General features: G+C 55.7%; 1 protein-coding gene and 2 long non-coding RNA genes across 3 annotated transcripts in view; all 3 read right to left on the bottom strand.

The window, feature by feature from the left end:
* GNG13 (G protein subunit gamma 13) overlaps positions 1-20,830 on the bottom strand; it is a 45,820-nt gene that overhangs the window by 6,082 nt on the left and 18,908 nt on the right. The gene's annotated exons all lie outside the window — the stretch shown is intronic.
* On the bottom strand, positions 5,604-8,324 carry LOC144337827 (uncharacterized). The gene is made up of 2 exons (XR_013411424.1): positions 7,980-8,324; positions 5,604-6,286 (listed from the first exon to the last, which is right to left on the bottom strand). It is a non-coding gene; the product is annotated as an uncharacterized LOC144337827 (long non-coding RNA).
* Positions 11,782-15,344, bottom strand: LOC144337835 (uncharacterized). The gene is made up of 2 exons (XR_013411432.1): positions 12,707-15,344; positions 11,782-11,991 (listed from the first exon to the last, which is right to left on the bottom strand). It is a non-coding gene; the product is annotated as an uncharacterized LOC144337835 (long non-coding RNA).

Raw genomic sequence — 20,830 nt, forward strand, 5'->3', positions numbered from 1 at the left:
GCCGAGACCGCGGGGGAAGCACGTGAGGCCAGGGGCGTTCACACTGACCTTAGGGCTTGGTCCCACATTGGCACAGGGGTCTCTGACCCCCTCCTAGCGGGAAGCTGTGGCCGCAAGGTCTCCCGGGACTGGCCTCTGCCTGTGGCCTCAACTCCGAGTGGGTGAGGGAGACAGCCCCCAACACCAGTCAACTCCCCAGGGAACAGAGGAACAAAGTGCTGAGCTGGGGACCCAGGGCTAGCCCCGTCCTCCACCAGCCTGTACCCTAGGCTCTGCAGAGGGCTCTGGCTGTCCTAGCGGGACCCTGTGGTCTGCCGGCCCCAGGCAGCCTGTGCAATGGGTGAATGTGTGTGTGGACACGCTGACTTCGCTCAGTCCCTGCAAACAAAACCGCAAACGTGGGGCCCAGGAAAATAAGGAAGCTCCTCTGAACCAAAGGAAGCTCACGGCAATGACTTATGTCCTCTGTGAAAGTTTTAAAGTGATTTTCAAAAACAATTTAAGCTCTTAAACACAAGCACAGAAAACTTCAAGGGAATCCCGGGTGCATGGTTGTCATCCACACCTGACCTCCATTGTGTAGTCAGGGGCCTGCTAGGGGCCAGGCCGTAGCCACGCTTGCACTGCGGCCTCGGGGTAGCGTGCCTGCCGCAGCTCAGTTTACTCAGAACAGCTGCAGGTCGGTGCGTGGTTACAATTTGCAATTACCGGAGGATTCCTGCTTAAGAGACGCCGTCTCCTGAAAACCCAGGTATCTCTTTGCTAACCAGAAGTTTGGCCTGAGGCAGGAGGCCCTGGGAGCACAGAAGCAGGCTGAGCAGTGGATCCCCACGGCCTCGGACGCCCTAGCTCCTGGCCTGAGGACTGGAGGTCAGTGTGTCCCCGGAAACAATGCCAGCTGGGCTCCTGGGGATGGGGTGCTGCCCCCACTCCGAGCTTGAATGTGTTTAAGGGGAACCGATGGGCAAAATAACAGCCTGCTGGGCTCAGAGGGCCCCACCGCCGGCTACACCAAATTACTCTCTTTCAAGGGCGCCAGCTCAAAGACGTTGCAGATATTCCAAAATAGACACACATTTGCTCAGCTGAAGGTGGTGGGAGGCCTTGAGGCGAGACCTTTCCAAGGTCTGTGGGGGAAGAGGAGGGAGAGAGAGTCGCGCCTTCTGCCCCAGGCCACCTCCGGTATCGTGGTCCCTGGGGCAGCTTTCCTAGGAGCCCGTAATCCGCAGGGTGGTGGCCAGAGTCGTGTAGCAGGCTGACAGGGCCTCTGGCTTTGGGAGAGTCCCCACCCACACCGACAGACACTTGCTTTGGGATGACTAGACTGGGTGCAGTGGCTCACACCTGTCGTCCCAGCACTTTGGGAGGCTGAGGCTGGAGGATCCCTTGAGCCTGGAAGGTGGAGGCTGTAGTGAGCTATGATCATGCCACAGCGCACAACAGGGAGACCTTGTCTCAAAAAAAAAAAAAAAAAAAAAAAAAAAAAAAAAAAAAGGATGACAGAGGTCCAGTGATTTTGCCCAAGGAAAATTAGAAGTTAAGATGGTGTGTTTTGGCCTCTGTCCGTCCCCACGGCTTCATTCGAACATTCCGGGCTCCCTGGCCACCACTGTGAGTGCGTCAGGGCCCAAGGACCTTCCTGCACCACGACCCACAGGACGTCCTGTGAGTCCAGGTTGGCCTCTAAGAGCCTGGATGGGTCACGCCACAGCCCATCGGGGATCCTGGGACCCCCAGTGCAGGGGGTGGTGCCGCTGCTGCTTCCAGGCCTGGGGAAACCATGTAGACGGGACCGTCTTCCAAATCGGATTGGCAGGTGGGTTTGGCAGAGCCCAGCGAGACACTAGGATGGCCCAAACTGACCAGAAGGCCCCGTGCAGAGGCGGCTGCTGGGGACAGCCAGGTCACCCCAACACGGGTGGAGCTCCTGCATGCCCCACTTCCCACGCCATGGGTCACAGGCCTCGAATGCGCATCCTGCCATGTGGAGACCAGACCACAGGTGGCCAAGCCCTATCTCGGGAAACGGGCCTGGGGCCCTGGGCGGCCGGCACTCACTTCCTGGCTATCTCTACCACCACGTGGGGCAGAAAGATGCCGGCCTGGATTTCTGAGCTCCTCAACAGCTCGGGAACAGCGCAGTCACTTGCCAAAGCAGTGTGCGAGGCACAGACCATTCCAGGGCCTGGCCTGCGCCCACAGGGCACTCCTACCACACGGGCTCCTTCTCACAAGGCGACACCGTCCACCCCCAATCGCTGGGGCCCAAAGCAGCCCCAGAACAGACACATGCACCCCAAAAAGGGGGTCAGTGGGGTAGACGCACCCATCTGGGGACCCTGTGTGTCATCCCAAGTGGGCCGTAGCCCTGGGAATCTGGTCTTAGGTCCCAGGGCTTTGCTAGCAGAAGCCTCCAGGTGTGCAGGGTCTGTGCTGGAGGCCTCCCACCGGCCACCATGGATTCTCCACCCGTGTGGCAGCACCCAGGTCCCTGCACCGACAGACTTCTCGCACTCAGTGGGCAGCAGAGAGCCCCTGAGCAGCCCAGGTGCGTGCAGATGCACAAGGTTGGCTGGGGCGGGAGAAAGGGAGGGAGGGGGGCCTCTGAGGAAGGCGCCTGCGTCCCCACAGATCAATCACTTGATATTTGATGTGACCTGCAAACCTTTTATTTGCAAAATACATAAAGTAGGCGGCAGGAAGTAGCGGCTTACACCTGTAATCCCAGCACTTACGGAGGCCAAGGCGGGAGGATCCCTTGAGCTCAGGAGTTGAAGACCAGCCTGGGCAACACAGTGAGACCCTATCTACAAAAAAATACAAAAATTAGGCCGGGCGTGGTGGCTCACGCCTGTAATCCCAGCACTTTGGGAGGCCGAGGTGGGCGGATCACAAGGTCAGGAGATCGAGACCATGGTGAAACCCCGTCTCTACTAAAAATAGAAAAAATTAGCCGGGCGCAGGGGCGGGCGCCTGTAGTCCCAGCTACTCGGGAGGCTGAGGCAGGGGAATGGCGTGAACCCGGGAGGCGGAGCTTGCAGTGAGCCGAGATTGCGCCACTGCATTCCAGCCTGGGCGACAGAGCGAGACTCCGTCTCAAAAAAAAAAAAAAAAAAAAAAAAAAAAAAAATTAGCTGGGTGTGGTGGTGTGCACCTGCGGTCCCAGCTATTGGAGAGAGGCTGAGGTGGAAGGATTGCTTGAGCCTGGGAGGTGGAAGCTGCAGTGAGCTGAGATAGCCACTGCACTCCAGCCTGGGCGGCAGAGCAAGACTCTGTCTCAAAAAAAGTTGAGGCCGGGCACGGTGGCTCACATATGTAACCCCAGCACTTTGGGACGCCAAAGTGGGCGGATCACCTGAGGTCAGGAGTTTGAGACTCACCTGGCTAACACGGTGGAAACCCGTCTCTACTAAAAATACAAAAATTAGCCAGGGGTGTGGCCCGCGCCTGTAATCCCAGTTACTCGGGAGGCTGAGGCAGGAGATGCGCTTGAACCCGGGAGGCGGAGGTTGTAGTGAGCTGAGATGGCGCCACCGCACTCCAGCCTGGGCGACAGAGGGAGACTCCGTCTCGGGGGAGGGGGGGAAGTTTGGAGTCACGCCGCCACCACCCTTTTAAGGACGCCTGGAGCTCCCAGAGCCCCCAGGAGCTCAAAGAGGCAGGAAGGATCCTCCCTACAGCCTCTGGAGGGATCGCGGCCCCCATTACCTTTTCAAAAGGTCACCTTTCCCCGCGGTGTGACCCTCGAAAGCTAGATGTGCCCAGGAAACAGCAGCCCAGGCCCTGCACCTTCCCTCCCGCTCCCTCTGGCCGCCGGGCCTCAGCCAGCGCTGCCCCCTGTCCCGCCTGTGCCCTCGCCAGGGCCCCTCGCCGCCGCCCCCTGCCGCCTCCCGATCTGGTCAAACTCCCGGGCACGAGCCCCGCGTGCAGGCGCCGGGCCTGGGCTCCTGTGGCCGTCCCGCCAGCGCCCGTCTTCCGTCCCTGCATTTAGAGAAGGACGATGGCAAAGGCACCCGCCCGCTGACCCCTCTTACAGGTGAGGAAACTGAGGTAAGACGGTCGGGGCTGGCTGCAGGGCGTGTCGGGCCCTCGGGGCAGTCGCCCAGACCACCCGGACGACCCCGCTCGCAGCCTTCGCCCGCGCCCGCCAACTTTTCAACCGACCGTCGCGTGCCGTTTACTTCCGCCTTGGGAGATCATTTCCGGGTCCCGGCAGGAAGGGGCCGGGCGCGCGCGACGTCAGCGCGCGACGCAGCCATCTTGGCTCCTGGCAGCGGCGGCCCAGGCCTCGGTCGTGGGCTGGGCGGCCATGTTGGAGTCGGGCAGGGGTCTCATATCCGGTCACTCTCCACTGGCGATGATCGATTGCACTTGACGGTCGCGACGCTGGTCGAGAGTCGCTCGCATTGCTCGAAGTTTTCTGCAACTCCAGGACCGTAAAATGTCTCGAAGATGGCGAAAGGCGTAGGCCCCTGCAGAATCAGATGATCCAGAAGGATGCCCACTGTCTTTTTGGTCCATTTCAGTTGTAAACCAAGAAATACCCGGGACAGGCCTCGGTGGGCTTCGGAGCGTGTCTCGGCAAGGTCGAGGTCTTTCTCCAGCGATGGTTTTGAGCCTCTGTATTAAAAGGGGGAAAGTGGGCTGTGGGGTATCCTGTTTCTGAGCCCATGGTGGGAAGAGAAAAGGAGTGGGCGGGGAGCGGGGATCGCTGATGATGCGTCCCCAAGATGAGGGGAACGGAGAGTGCGATCTGATCCGGCGTCTGTAGTTACCTGTCCAGGAACACAGGGAGAGGCAGTCCCTTGCCCGGCTCGGTCTTCAGCTTCGTTTTGTCCTTTTGGCAGCCTGAATTGGGGTCCTGAGCTTCTCCTTTCCTTTCACACCGTCCTCCACAGTTTCCCAAATGGGTTGTGGAATGCTTATTCCCCGGCACACCTGTGAGATCCCAGGCAGAAGCCAGTGTACAGAAACGCGTTGCATCAGTAGGGATTCTCGAGAGGCAGACCATTGTATTGGAGAGAGAGAGATCGATAGACGGTTGAGAGTGGGTTTGTTAGGGGAATTGGCCCATGTGGTTAGGGAGGCTGAGAAGTCCCGGGAGGGACGCCGTCTGCAAGCTGGAGACCTGGGATGCTGGCAGCCTGGCTCAGTCCAAGTCAGGAAACGGAAGAACCCGGGGAGCTAAAGGTGTGACTCTCAGGCCAGGGCTGAAGGCTGAGAATCCAAGGAACCGCTGGTGTTAAGTCCTGGAGTTCCAAGGCTGGGGGCCCTGGGGTTCTGATGTCCAAGGGCAGGAGGAGGAGGAGAGAGTCCCAGTGCCAGGAACAAGATCAGAACTCCTTTTCCCTCTTTTTTTTTTTTTTTTTTTTTTGTGAGAGTCTGGCTCTGTCTCATAGGCTACAGACAATGCAATGCAGTGGGGTGACCTCAGCTCATGGCAGCATCCACTTCCCAGGTTCAGACAAGTCTCCTGTCTCACCCTCTGGAGTAGCTGGGACTACAGGTGCATGCCGCCATGCCTGGCTAATTTTTTTGTATTAGTAGAGATGGAGTGTCACCATGGCCAGGCTAGTCTCCAACTCCTGACCTCAGGTGATCCACCTGCCCCAGCCTCCCAAAGTGCTGGGATTACAGGCGTGAGCCACCACGTCCGGCCCCTTTTTGTTCTCTCTGGGCCCCCAGGTGATTGATGGTATCCGTCCATATGGAGGGTCTTCACTTCAGGACCTGGACCCCCAGGCAGGCTTCTCTGGAGACCCCCTCGCAGACACACCCAGAAGCAGCGCTTTATGAGGTCTCTAGGGGTCCCTTCATCCAGCCAAGTAGGTGCTTGAGATGACCCACGGCGGGTCGGACATCTCCCTCCTCATCCGCTATGACAGTGTCTGATTTGCTGTCTTTCCCTCCCGGCATGAGCCGGTCCAGAGAATTGTCACAAGACAAAATGATGAATTTAGTTTAAAGATCCTCTGGCTTCATTCGTGATGCTCGATTCGGGCAGCGCTGGGCTCTGCAAAGAGCAGGGAGTGCTCCGGGGGGTGAAGAGAGGAGGTTGGTTTTCTAGACGGAAGGGCCGAGGAAAGCAGAGACAGAAAACACGGATCGCTCCCTTCAAAACTGCTTTTCTTGTAAGGGTGAAAGCGGAGAACTCCTTAATGTACCAACCAGGACCGGCCTGTTTGGGGATTTGGCTGTTATTACTCCCCTGATTTCTCAGAAGTTCAGATAAACAACTTAGCTTCAGTTTGGTGACGTCGAACTTTTTTTTAGATGAAGTCTTGCTCTGTGGGCCAGGCTGGAGTGCAGCGGCATGATCTCGGCTCACTGCAAACTCCGTGTCTCTGGGTTCAAGCGATTCTTCCTGCCTGAGCCTCCCAAGTGTCTGAGATTACAAGCACGTGCCACCACGCCTGGCTAATTTTTGTGTTTTTGGTAGAGACAAGGTTTTGCCATATTGGCCAGGTTGGTCTCGAATTCCTGACCTCAAGTGATCCTCCTGCCTTGGCCTCCCAAAGTGCTGGGATTATAGGTGTGAGCCACCGTGCCCGGCCACCAAGGGCTTCCTATAGATTTCATTTAACAGAAGGAAGGGAGGGGAGAGGGAGGCTGTGGTAGAGGCTGGGGGATTTGAGGAGAGGCTGTAGAGGTTGCTGTGCGGGAGGAACGGGTCCCCTCCGGTTCCCTGAGGAGTGCTGGGAGATGTAGTGAGGTCTTCCTTACGTGATTTTCTAGGAAAATGTCGCCCACATCTGGACCCCATGGTACCTGGGCTTTGAGGGTTAGCAGAGCCTTTCATGATGTCGCAGATGGATCCTGCAGAGGTCTCAGTAGAGATGGTGTAGCGGGGAGGGTGTAGGACAGGTCTGGGTGACTTGGGACATGGAGCCAACAGGATAGGGTGTCCCTGGCTGCTTCTCCCCAACAGGCCACATCAGGATGTCCCAGGGAAGTAACACAAACCCGAACTGTGTGTGCCCCTTCGATCCGGAACCTCTGGTCTCTGGAGCAGGCTCGGATCTATGGAGGGTTTTTCTTTGGAGCTTCCCTGGGACGTCCAGTGCGCTCTGGGCCGCACCAGGCTGCTCTCCGCCCAAAAGGAGACTCCCACACTGAGGAGCCAGTGGCCAGAGGACTGCCCTGCGGGGAGGCAGACCTGGTTCTCAGGACACTTGATGTGGGCAGGGACTGGCTGGCCTCTCCCTCAGCGGGGAGGAGGTGCGGTGTGGAGGGACGGCTGTCCACGTGGCTGTGTTTGACTTGGGCTCCTGGCTGGCTCTGCCACTTCTTAGGTGGGTGGCAGGGGTGAGTGGCCCGACTTCTCTGAGGTCTGCTTGTCAGAGGACGGGGAGGACGATGCTGCCCAGGGCTGTCGGGAGGGTAGGCTGAGACACTGCGTAAAGTGTTTGCGCAGTACCTGCCAGGGGCAAGGTGGGCATCATTAAAAATAATCCAGGCTGGCGGTGGTGGCTCATGCCTATAATCCCAGCACTTTGGGAGGCTGAGAAGGGAGGATTGCTTGAGCTCAGGAGTTCAAGGCCTGCCTGGGCAACATAGCAAAACCCCATCTCTCAAAAAAAGAAAAATTAGCTGGGCATGGTGGCTCACACCTATCGTCTGGGCTCCTCAGGAGGCTGAGGCAGGAGGATCACCTGAGCCCAGGAGTTTGAGGCTACGGTGAGCTGATTCCAGCCTGGGCCACAGAGCGAGGCCTTCTCTCTAAACAAACCAAAACACGCCGGGCGCGGTGGCTCAAGCCTGTAATCCCAGCACTTTGGGAGGCCGAGACGGGCGGATCACGAGGTCAGGAGATCGAGACCATCCTGGGTACACAGTGAAACCCCGTCTCTACTAAAAAATACAAAAACTTAGCCGGGCGAGGTGGCGGGCGCCTGTAGTCCCAGCTACTCGGGAGGCTGAGGCAGGAGAATGGCGTAAACCCGGGAGGCGGAGCTTGCAGTGAGCTGAGATCCGGCCACTGCACTCCAGCCTGGGCGACAGAGCGAGACTCCGTCTCAAAAAAAAACAAAAAAAACAACAAACCAAAACACATGAATCCTGGCGTATGCAAAGCTCTTAGTCATAGGTGAACTTAAATGGAAACTGTTAATTGAAATCAGGGCTTTGGCTGGGCGCCGTGGCTCACGCCTGTAATCCTAGCACTCTGGGAGACTGAGGTGGGTGGATTGCTCGAGTCCAGGAGTTTGAGACCAGCCCAGGCAACATGACAAAACTCTGTCTCTACCAAAAATGCAAAAATTAGCCAGTCTCATAACCTGGTCTCAAAAAAAAAAAAAAAATTTAAAAAAGTTAAAAAAAAAAATTGGAGGTTATATGGTTCTGGATGGGGTTTTTTTCTGTTGCCTAGAAATCGTATCTAAGGCTTAAAGGTGAAAATAGAAAGTACCAAGTACTCCCATGATTGAGGGTGGGACATAGCCTCAGAACGCTGGGGTCTGATACCTGCCTAGTCCTATGCGAGAGGCTGAGAGAGGCTGGCACTGGCGAGACTCAGTGGCTGGTGGGGGCTCAAGCTCTGTGGTGAGAATTCTTACTATGGTCTTCAGTTGCCCCTAGAGATGCCTGCAATGGTGTGGGCTGAGTCCCACTCCCCAGATGGGGAGGTGGAGGACTGCGGAGAGCCTCTGCACCCACAAGAGCAGGACAAGAAAACTGGAATGAGCGGGCAGGGCTGGGGGTGGAGGCACCCTGCACCTCAGGAGCAGGCGGCCAGGCTGCTAGTCTGAGAAGAGACCATGGTCTTGCTGCTCCCAGGCGTGGGGTGTAAACAACTCAGACTTGAGACACTCTTGTGAAGACCCAGTTCAAGGCTAGAGCACATCATGGGGTTGGTCAGAGACAATCCTCAAAATCCTCTGCCTGGAACCACGGATGCCTACTCCATCAGGGCAGGTGCAGGAAAGAACAACCGAATAGATTCCAACATCGGAGGACGTGCAGGCTGCACACATGTGGTCAGCCCAGAGAGTAGCATATTGGGGATTTGCAGCCAAGAATAACATGAAGGGGGCCTTGAAAGAGCTATGTTTACAGTTCCCAAGGAGATAAATGAGGGAAGAGCAACAGAGAAACAAGAATAGGCAGACATGCAAAAAGAACAAGGAGCCACCTTCACATGAAAAACATAATTGTGGCCGGGCGCGGTGGCTCACACCTGTAATCCCAGCACTCTGGGAGGCCGAGGTGGGCAGATCACCTGAAGTTGGGAGTTTGAGACCAGCCTGACAAACCCCGTCTCTACTAAAAATACAAAATTAGCCAGGCGAGGTGGTGGTGGCGCCTGTAGTCCCAGCTACTCGGGAGGCTGAGGCAGGAGAATGGCATGAACCTGGGAGGCGGAGCTTGCAGTGAGCCGAGATCACGTCACTGCACTTCAGCCTGGGCGGCAAAGCGAGACTCCGTCTCAAAAACAAAAAATCAAATAAATAACATAATGTAACATAACATAACATAACATAACATAACATAACATAACATAGCTGTATAAGTAAAACCTCACCGATGAGTTGAATGACAGATGAGTCCCTGCTCTGGAGTGAAGGAATAAGCCTTGACAGAACTAGGGAGATTCCCCCACACAGGGAGAAACAGTCGCTCACTGGGTCAGGTAGGGGCTTGTCCAGGTTGATTTGTTTGCTTTTCTGTGCGTAAACATTTGGCTTTGTAAGATATAGAATAAAACCATGTCATTTTTCATCCTACTAAAAACCAGTCTACCAAAAAATACCACAGTGAACCTTTTCATACGTATAACTTTATATACGTGTGTGTGTATATATATATATACGTATATAGGTATGTATGTGTATTATGTGTATGTGTATATATACTCATACATATATACATATATATGTGTGTATATATACGTCATATGTATACATATATGTATGTAGAGAGAGAGAATGAGGAGAGAGAGAGACTTTCAGATTATTTCTTTCAGCTAACTTCCCCAGAGTGGAATCCCTTGGTCTAGTAAATTCTCTGTGCTCCAGTTGAAGTTTGGCAAATGACTTCTGGGGGTCTGGACCGTTCCAGCAGAAGCGTCTGCGAGTGAAGAGGGCTGTGGACCCTGTTGTTAGGAGACAGAGCCAGGGCGAGGTTCCCACTCAGGTCTCCCCATCTCCTGTGGCCTCTTTTCAAAGCAGTGGATACTTTTCTTCCCTCCAAAGAGACCGTTCTAGAAGCCTAATGGCAGTGCTGGCGACACGATTGTTTTTCACGTGAATCTGCAGGTCTGTCTTGGGGCTGGACATTCGGCACTGGTGGGCGTGGGAATGACAGGCTGGACCCACAGGTGGAAATCGGCAAAGCTCGTCTTCCAGAGGCACTCGGTCAAAGAGTTCCGACAGTGACCTCGCCGGTGGCTGGGACTCCGGACCCTGATGAGCTGCGGTGTCACCACAGGTTTGCAGGCAAGGAGGCCTTTGCTTGAGCAGCTTGCAAACAACCTCCCCACGGGAGCGGGCAGCCTCTGTGTGACGGGCACCTGGGGGCCTGCTGAGCCTGAACCTGGGGACCAGCTGGCAGAGGCAGGCAGAGGACAGAGGCTCCGCCCCTGCCCAGCGCTCAGGCGAGCTGTGGAAGGTTCCCTCGCACCTCTACAGGTGGGTGTGGAGGAGCAGCAGGCAGGCAGCACGGGTCCCACGTGCTGGAGGAGCAGCTAAGCGGGAAGCCACGGCAGCAGGGCCCAGCCTCTTCGAGCTGGGGGTCCAGTGCTGCCTGCCCGTCTGTGAGGCGAGCACAGAGGACCCCCAGGTTGCTGTGGGTGGGCAGGGTTGGGCACCACAGAGGGCAGCTGGGAGGAGTGGGGCTGAGAGCTCAGGCAGTGCTTCTCAGTGCAGCCGTGGCTGGGGGCCTCAAGGACCGCGTGGGAGCCCCTGGGGTCTGTGAGGCTGGCAGGAGGCGAGGAGAGGCCAAGACCCCCAGGGAGCGCCCAGGCCTGAACCCCTCCAGTGCTGCTGACCTTGCAGCTGCTGCCATGCCACGGGCGGTGACCACACAGACGTCCCCTCTGCCATTGCTGCGGGACTGGGAAGGATGCCGGGCGGATACAGCCTCCCCCTCCAGTGCCCCGAACTCCCTGGGTCCACCCCGGCTCCCATGGTGGGGAGGGGCCGCCTTGGAGCCCCCATGGGACAGGGTGGAGGTGGGGTAAGTGCCTGGAGCTCTCGGCCATCATGTGCGAATGTTTTGCTCCCTGCTGATTCCATCCTCGCACCGTCCTGTCTGTATTGTGGACTGGGCAGCTGTCACGGGGGGCAGTTCTGTCCCCAGGGGACGCTGGCCAGCAAGTGGAGACGTCTGTGGTCTTGGCTGGTGTTGCCGCAGGCATCTGGCTGGTGGAGCCCAGGGAGGCTGTCCCGGCCCCTGCAACCCGCAGGACAGTCCCGCCGTGGAGGACGGCCAGCCCTGAGTCCCCAGTGCCCCAGGGCCCGGGACACCCCTGCCTGCCCTGGGCAGATCCCCGGGGCCAGGCGGTTCAGGCCGTGCTCCTGCCTGCTGGGGTCTCCTGCCGTCCTCGCCATCACCACTGGGTGGAGCCACAGGTCCGTGTGATCGTCCCTGTGATCCCGGGTTCCGGAAGGATCCTCACCCAAAGCTGGCCCAGCCCGGCTCCTGAACTCTGGTCTCAGGACCCTTCGCAATCCTGAAACCTTTTGAGCTTTTGTTTACGTGCGCGGCCGCTGAGGACATTCACTCTACTAGAAATAGAGCTTTTAAAAATGTTCACTTTTTCACGTAAAAATAGCAATAAATCCATTGCATGGGAACATAACATTTTAATGAAAAACAACTGTTTCCCCGTAAAAAAAAAATGTGGTGGGAAGAGAAAGGAGGGGTGGCTGTTTGTGCTGGATTCTTATGTCTGCATCTGCCTGCAGGCCTGTGGCCTCCAGAACATTCCGCCCCACGCTTTCAGGAGAATGGGAAGGAGGCCAGGCACGGTGGCTCACGCCTGTAATCCCAGCACTTTGGGAGGCCGAGGCAGGCGGATCACCTCAGGTCAGGAGTTCGAGACCAGGCTGGGCAACATGGTGAAACCCCGTCTCTACTAAAATGCAAAAAATTAGGCATGGTGGCGGGCGCCTGTAATCCCAGCTACTCTGGAGGCTGAGGCACGAGAATCGCTTGAGTCCGGGAGGTGGAGTTTGCATTGAGCCAAGACTGTGCCATTGCACTCCAGCCTGGGCAACAGAGCGAGAGACAGTCTCAAAAGAATGGGAAGGAAACCACTCTCAGAAGTGTCATGAGAACAGGTTTGACCTCGGGGACCCCCGAAGGTTTCTGGATCCCCTTTGAGAAGCATGGTCTGGACACAGCCGTCAGATGCTTGTTGTGGGGTCGGATGCCTGTTGTGGAGTCTTTACCAACCTTGCTTTGCTGCATTCATTCATTCAGAGACGGAGTCTCGCTCTGTCACCAGACTGGAGTGCAGTGGTACGATCTTGGCTCACTGCAACCTCCACCTCCTGGGGTTCAAGCGATTCTCCTGCCTCAGCCTCCCAAGTAGCTGGGATGACAGATGCCCGCCACCACGCCCGGCTAATTTTTTGTATCTTTATTAGAGATGGGTTTTCACCATGTTGGCCAGGCTGGTCTTAAACTCCTGACCTCAAGTGATCCACCTGCCTTGGCCTCCCGAAGTGCTGGGATTACAGGTGTGAGGCGCTGTGCCTGGCCCTGCTTTGCTGCTTTTAAATCTTTTTGTTGAAAACGAGGATCAGACATATGTTATTACAGTTTTCAGAGTGGAAACCAGCTTGAGAAAATCCTATTTATAAGCACAGTCACTCTGGGAGGCGAGACTCCTTAGTCCAGAGTCACTGAGGTCTGAATTGTTGGAGAATTATTCACAGAAACCCCAGAAGCAGCTGAGGAGACGTGGGGCTGAGACGGGGGCCTGCGCGCGCAGCCAGGCTGTGCAGAAACTCGGAGTGTAGCACGTGGGCCGCCGGGGCTCAGCCAGGCCCATCTCTTCCCTTTTGGCGTCTCTGGAAATGCCGGGCTGATGTAATTATGGGTGACTCCCGCGACCCTAAAAAGTTTTTTTTTGAGACAGAGTCTTGCTCTGTCACCCAGGCTGGAGTGCAGTGGTATGATCTTGGCTCACTGCAACCTCTGCCTCCTGGGTTCAAGCAATTCTTCTGCCTCAGCCTCCCGAGTAGCTGGGACTACAGGCGCGTGCCACCACGCCCGGCTAATTTTTGTATTTTTAGTAGAGATGGGGTTTCTCCATCTTGGCCAGGCTGGTCTCGAACTTCTGACCTCAAGTGATCCGTCTGCCTCGGCCTCCCAAAGTGCTGGGATTACAGGTGTGAGCCACTGCGCCCAGCCAAAAAATATATTGTTTTGAGACAGGGCCTCCCTTAGTCACCCAGGCTGGAGTGCATTGGTGCGATCCTAGCTCACTTCAGCCTTGACCTCTCCTGGGCTCTAGTGATCCTCCTGCCCCAGTCTCCTGAGACCACAGGTGGGTACCACCATGCCTGGCTAATGTTTAAAAGTTTTTAATTTTTTTTGATAGAGACGAGGTCTCACTGTGTTGCCTAGGGTGGTCTCAAACTTCTGGTCTCAAATGATCCTCCTGCCTTGGCCTCCCAAAGTGCTGGGATGACAGGAATCTTAGTACTTTAAGCAAATAACAGGTTTTCTTTTGGGCAGCTGTGGGTTTCCAGAAATACCAACGAGACAGTGCCGAGCCCCCGTCTGTGCCCTCCCTCCCTGCAGGGTCCCGTGGAGGTAACGCCCCACACCGGCACGAACCAGAATGGACACGGTTCACCGGAGTCCTTGGCCTTCACTAAGGGGCCTTTCCCCATCCCGGGACGGTTCCCGTCCAGCTGCCTGAGCTCCCACTGGGCTGTGGCCATTGCTCGGACTTCCCTTAGTTCTGGTGGTCTGGGCAGTTTTGAGGAGGGAGGTCAGGATTTCCTAGAAGGTCCCTCAAGCAGGGCTTGCCATGCATTTCTTGAGGCTAGAAGGGACCCGTCGCCTTCCCTGTAGACACCCATGTCCCTCCCCTGGCACTGGGAGGAGGTGGGGGGAACCCAGAGAAGAGGTCACGTAGGGTCAGGCCTGGAAGCCAACAAGGAACAGGGCCGGGGAGGCCTGGTGCCTTTTGGGGGGTGCGGGGGTCCCAGGACAGAGCTGAGCACCAGGAGGGGTGCAGAAGGCCGCCCCCTCCACACCTGCTGTGCCCCATTTGTTGTGGGTGGGGGAAGGGGTGGGAACACCTGGGCAGCCCCCTCCCCCGGCCTGGGATGACCTGCTGTCCGCAGGGGCAGAGGCTCTGCTTTCCATGGGGGGCTCTGGGTCTCTGGTGGCTGGACTCAGCCGAGGGTCCAGGTGTCCTCTTGGCCTCTCTGCACAGGCCTCAGCCTCCATCAGGCACCCCCTGCCCCGCAGCCGGCCTCGTCCCCTATAGCAGGGCTTACCCTCCAGGCGATCTCACGGGAATGCACGTTCAGGTCTCCTTTGCCTGGAACCTGCTCCGGCTTTGCTGAAGGCTGCTTCTTGGTGACTGGGGGCTCCTCCGGGCCATTCCTTAGATCCCTTGAGGCTATTCGGGGCCATCCCCAGCCTCAGGCGGCTGCATTACAGCTCAGGGAGCCCGGGGATGGAGGACCCGGTTCTGCTGCTGGAGACTCAGAGTCACCTGGCAAGATGGAATGAGAGGGGGAGGGTGGCCGGCACTGGGGCTCTGTCTACTGCCTCGCGCCTTGGAGGACGCTCCGGCCAAGGCCAGGAGGGGCGGGCGTGGCTGCAGGTGTACTGTGGTGGGGGAGGGTGAGGATCTGACCAGGAGGCGAGGAGGAGGCGCTGGCAAGACGCAATGCTTTGGCTTCACTGTTGGCTGTCCCCTTGCTGCCCACCATCGCCCGCCAGGCCCACACCTCCCTGCTCCTGGCGACAGATGGTGTGTGAAAAGCCTGTTTCCTCCCCTAGAAAAAGCACATTTGGTTCCGTTCTCCACTGACACATCTTCAACTGAGTGACGATGGAGGCTCCTGGCTTTTAACAGACGTTCTTAACGAGCCTCCGCTCCCTGCCGACCAGCAGACGCGGGCTGACCGGCGGTTTTACACACCCCATCTGCATGGCGGCGGCCGGGCGGCCCCGCGCGGCCCAGGCAGGAGATGACGGCAGCGTTTCTCATCCCCTCTCTCCTGTCGACTTGCAGATTCCTGCAGACCCTCGGCCTGTCTGCGGCCCCTCGCCCGCGGCCTCCCTGGCGAGGTTTCCTCCAGCATTAAAAGAACTGGCCGTGTTCCCCAGGAGCTGAACTTCTGTGGCTTCATCATCAGAAACGCAAATGTTGAGTCGGCTCCTCGGGGCGCTCTAGCTGCGGGTGAATGACATGAGCCAGACCTCCCCGTTTTTTGTTTTATTTTGGTCTTTTTGAGACCGTTTTACTCTTTTATCCCAAACTGGAGTGCAGTGGCGCAATCTCGGCTCACTGCAACCTCTGCCTCTGGGTTCAAGCGATTCTCCTGCCTCAGCCTCCCGAGTAGCTGGGATTACAGGCGCCCACCCCACACCCGGCTCGTTTTATATTTTAAGTGGAGATGGGGTTTCACCGTGTTGTCCAGGCTAGTCTCAAACTCCTGAGCTCATGCCCTCCTTGGCCTCCCAAAGTGCTAGGATTACAGGTGTGAGCTACTGCCCCCGGCCCGAGATCTTCCCTTTTTTTTTTTTTTTTTTTTTTTTTTTTTTTTTTTTTTTTTTTTGAGATGGAGTCTCGCTCTGTCGCCCAGGCTGGAGTGCAGTGGCCCAATCTCGGCTCACTGCAAGCTCCGCCTCCTGGGTTTACACCATTCTCCTGCCTCAGCCTCCCGAGCAGCTGGGACTACAGGTGCCCGCCACCATGCCCGGCTACTTTTTTTTTTTTGTATTTTTTAGTAGAGATGGGGTTTCACCATGTTAGCCAGGATGGTCTCGATCTCCTGACCTCATCATCCACCTGCCTCGGCTTCTCAAAGTGCTGGGATTACAGGCGTGAGCCACCGTGCTTGGCCGACCTTCCCATTTTAACACCCACTTGCCCCCTCCTGCCCCCACAGGGCCTGGGGGAGCCTTCACTGTGCAGGACACGGGCCAAAGCAGAAGGAGGCAGGAGGAAGGAAGCAAGGCCACCCCTGCTGACTGTGCACCCACAAGCCTGCCGTGCCTGAATGTTGGTTCACCTAGAGTCAGGGGCTCAGGGACAGGACTAATTTTGGAACCAGACTGCCAGGGTTCACACTCTGGTGGTGGTATCTTCTGCCTACGTGGTTTTAACCTCTCTGTGCTCTGGTTTCATCACTTGTGAATTGGGGCTAATGGTTCCTACCTAACAGGTGTGAGGATTAGATAAATGGATACATGGAGAGGGCTAGTGGTCAGTGCCATGTGTCAACCAAGGATGATGGTGATGATGATGGTGAACTGTAGCGATGGTGACGATGGTGAACAGTGTAGTGATGCTGATGGTGGTGAGGACTATAGTGATGGTGATGATGGTGAAGACTGTAGCGATGGTAATGATGGTTAGGACTGTAGTGATGGTGATGATGGTAAAGACTGTAGTGATGGTGACGATGGTGAGGACTGTAGTGATGGTGATGATGGTGAGGACTGTAGCGATGGTGATGATGGTGAGGACTGTAGTGATGGTGATGATGATGGTGAACTGTAGCGATGGTGATGATGGTGAGGACTATAGTGATGGTGATGATGGTGGTGAAGACTGTAGTGATGGTGACAATGGTGAGGACTATAGTGATGGTGATGATGGTGGTGAAGACTGTAGTGATGGTGACAATGGTGAGGACTATAGTGATGGTGATGATGGTGAAGACTATCGTGATGGTGATGATGGTGAAGACTATCGTGATGGTGATGATGGTGAAGACTATCGTGATGGTGACGATGGTGAGGACTGTAGTGATGGTGATGATGGTGAGGACTATAGTGATGGTGATGATGGTGGTGAAGACTGTAGTGATGGTGACAATGGTGAGGACTATAGTGATGGTGATGATGGTGAAGACTATCGTGATGGTGATGATGGTGAACTGTAGCGATGGTGACGATGAAGACTGTCGTGATGGTGACGATGGTGAGGACTGTCATGATGGTGACGATGGTGAGGACTGTCGTGATGGTGATGATGGTGAGGACTGTAGCGATGGTGATGATGGTGAGGACTGTAGTGATGGTGATGATGATGGTGAACTATAGCGATGGTGATGGTGAGGACTATAGTGATGGTGATGATGGTGGTGAAGACTGTAGTGATGGTGACAATGGTGAGGACTATAGTGATGGTGATGATGGTGAAGCCTATCGTGATGGTGATGATGGTGAAGACTGTCGTGATGGTGACGATGGTGAGGACTGTAGTGATGGTGATGATGGTGAGGACTATAGTGATGGTGATGATGGTGGTGAAGACTGTAGTGATGGTGACAATGGTGAGGACTATAGTGATGGTGATGATGGTGAAGACTATAGTGATGGTGATGATGGTGAACTGTAGCGATGGTGACGATGGTGAAGACTGTCGTGATGGTGACGATGGTGAGGACTGTAGTGATGGTGACGATGGTGAGGACTGTAGTGATGGTGGTGATGGTGAGGACTATAGTGATGGTGATGATGGTGGTGAAGACTGTAGTGATGGTGACAATGGTGAGGACTATAGTGATGGTGATGATGGTGAAGACTGTCGTGATGGTGATGATGGTGAACTGTAGCGATGGTGATGATGGTGAAGAGTGTAGTGATGCTGATGGTGGTAAAGACTAGTGATGGTGATGATGGTGAAGAATGTAATGATGGTGAAGACTATAGCGATGGTGACGATGGTGAAGACTGTAGTGATAGTGATGGTGAGGAGTGTAGTGATGCTGATGTTGGTGGTGAAGACTATAGTGATGGTGATGATGGTGGTGAAGATTGTAGTGATGGTGATGGTGATGATGGCCCTCACCATTTTGGCTGTACCACGTCCAGGTTGCTGTCAGGACACAGCCTGAGGATACCAGACCCCCATGTTGCAGAACCACCTGAGTTTTGTTATGGAATACATGTGGACTGTGAAGTAACAATATTCCTTTTCACCTCCCTGGAGTCATTTCCCTTAAATCAGGAAACAGGCATCGTGAAAGGAATGTACTAGTGGGTCCTACTTAAAAACGAGCAAGCTGAGTGTAAACTCAAGCAACAAAGCTCAACTTAGAGGATTCCTGTTAAGTCTTGGAAAGGCTCACTGTTGGGTCCTCCCTGGCGGCCTCCTGCATATTGAAGCTCTGGGTCGTGTGCTTTCTAAGCCCATGTTACTTGCAGGGAGTTGAGAACATTTGTGCCTATTTTGGGGGAGGGAATTTATTCATTATTCCAGGTGTAAGGAACATTGATGTGATGTTACTCACGATAATTTATCAGATGCTCGGAGCACAAGCTCTGTTTCACCGAAAGAGTAAACCCAGGAGATGCTGGAGTGGGAAGTGGAGAAGGGGTGGAGTGACGGCAGGTGGGATGCTTGTCTGACGTGTGTGTGTCGTCGGCACCATGGGGCCTTCAGGAAACGATCGGCGAAATGGTTTCCCTCTGAGTGTGTCCTTGTGGCCTGCATTTATTTAGCACAGCCTGAACTGGGGGCTGCTGGCCTGGCCTGGGGAGGCCCTCTGGTGTCCGGCACTTCCTTTCCTGGGCTCTGTTGGTGGCTTCCTAGAGTGAGGGCGCATTGCAGCTCCTCACCTAACTCCACACTGTGGAGCCTACATTCCCCTCCTGGTTCCTGCCTCATTGGGTGTTAGAAATATCCTCACTTGGGAGACTGAGGGGCTCCTAGAAGATCTGCTAGGGCCTGGTCTTAGAGGAGAAGCAGACCTGCGTCCACGGGATGGGGTGGCAGCACTGAGCGAGGGGCCGGTGTGCTGTGGTTGAGGGCCTCGAAGGGAGCGAGATACATGGCCCGAAAACACGCCCTGTTGACATCAGGAGTATTGTGAGCTGCAGGCAACTGAGAATCAACAGAGGCAGAAAAACGGCTTCTCAGAGCTTCTCTCCTGACTAAAACCAGCAACTCCTGGGACCTGAGGCTGCTACACATTCCTTCTTCAGGGTGAGGGTGGTTCCGTTCCCAGAAGGGAGAGTTGGAATAAAACATGCCCCGAATCTCTGCTTGGGGGACCAAGACAGAGACACCACTTATGCCTGTATTATCACAAACTCTCTTTTCTTTTTTTTTTTTTTTTTGAGACAGAGTCTCGCTCTGTTGCCCAGGCTGGAATGCAGAGGCACGATCTCAGCTCACTGCACCCTCTGCCTCCCGGGTCAAGTGATTCTCCTGCCTCAGCCCCCCGAGTAGCTGGTATTACAGGTGCCCACCACCACGCCAGGCTAATTTTTTTTTTTTTTAGACGGAGTCTCCCTCTGTCCCCCAGGCTGGAGTGCCTGGCTCAATCTCAGCTCACTGCAACCTCCGCCTCCTGGGTTCATGCCATTCTCCTGCCTCGGCACCCTGAGTAGCTGGGATTACAGGCACTCACCACCACGCCCGGCTAATTTTTGTATTTTTAGTAGAGGTGGGGTCTGGCCGTGTTGGTCGCCAGGCTGGTCTGGAACTCCTGATCTCAGGAGACCTGCCATCCTCGGCCTCTTGAAGTGTTGGGATTACAGACATGAGGCACCCAGATAAACTTTGTCTATTGTCCTTTTAAAACCCCTTTTGTCTTTCTGAAGAAACCTGTTTGTTCTTCCCCTCAGAAGCCTTTTCTCCTGCTGCCCCCTCCCTGACCTAGTGAGGATGGGAGGCGGTGGCTTGCACACTGCTGAACCACCCGCTTTCTCTCGTTGGCTGCCTTGTGCTTGTCAATCAAATTTTTCATCCTATGGATCCGTCTTTTGTCAGTTTAATTTGCAGGCCCCAGTCACTGAATTTAAGAGGATAGAGGAATAGTTTTTTCCCTAACTTGGCCAGACATGGCGGGGTGGGAGCTGGGACTGAGGACCCCACAGCCCCACTGACTCCCTCACCTTACATGTGACAAGCTCGTGGAACTTGCCAGCAAACCCGGGAGGTGAGGACTGCCTGTGATCCCTGGGCAGACACTGGCTTTTCATGAGAACGAAGTGTTGCCACCTTGTGCAGGTAGCTGAGAGAAGAGGTCCTGGGAGGCAGGGGAGGGCCAGGTGCGCACCTGTGGGGTGGTGACCCCCGGCAGCTTTGGGGGGCTGGATACAGGAAAATGTTAAAAAGATATTTTCGTTTTTTCTTGTGTATGTTTTAAATTGGTTTCAAAATATCTCATGTAGGACCTTTGGTGGGGAGGTATGGATCCACCATGTGTACCCCTGCTGTACCTGCAGCTGTCCCCTCCCCAGGCCTGGCAGCGTGCAGGGAGGCCTGGGTCCCCCGAGTCTGTGGACAAATGTGGTCTGGGGACACCAGCCCCTCCCAAGCCACGAAACTCAGGGAGAGTGGACGCCATGCCCAGCGTGCTCGTGCTGTGTCGGGAAAGGGACACAGCATCAGGGACACACCCCAGTGTCCAACCTGGTCCTGGGGACGGGGGCAGGGGGAGGGGCTTCCCATCCCTGCAAGGTGTCAGGAGCTGTGAGCCCGTAACACCAGTCATTCTGATGCTGGCTGAGCCCCCACCCCTGCTGGGCCTGCTGAGAGCCCTGGTGGGCACGCCACCGTCCCGTCCACGGCACCACTGCTGGCCTGGCCAGGATGCATCCCTGTGGGGGGCTGCCCCTGCTCTGAGGATGTTTGCAGCTTCCTCAGCCTCCACTCCCCTGATGCCAGCAGCATCTGTGG

The sequence above is a fragment of the Macaca mulatta genome, chromosome 20 (assembly GCF_049350105.2).
Source record: "Macaca mulatta isolate MMU2019108-1 chromosome 20, T2T-MMU8v2.0, whole genome shotgun sequence".
NCBI classification, from domain to species: domain Eukaryota; kingdom Metazoa; phylum Chordata; class Mammalia; order Primates; family Cercopithecidae; genus Macaca; species Macaca mulatta.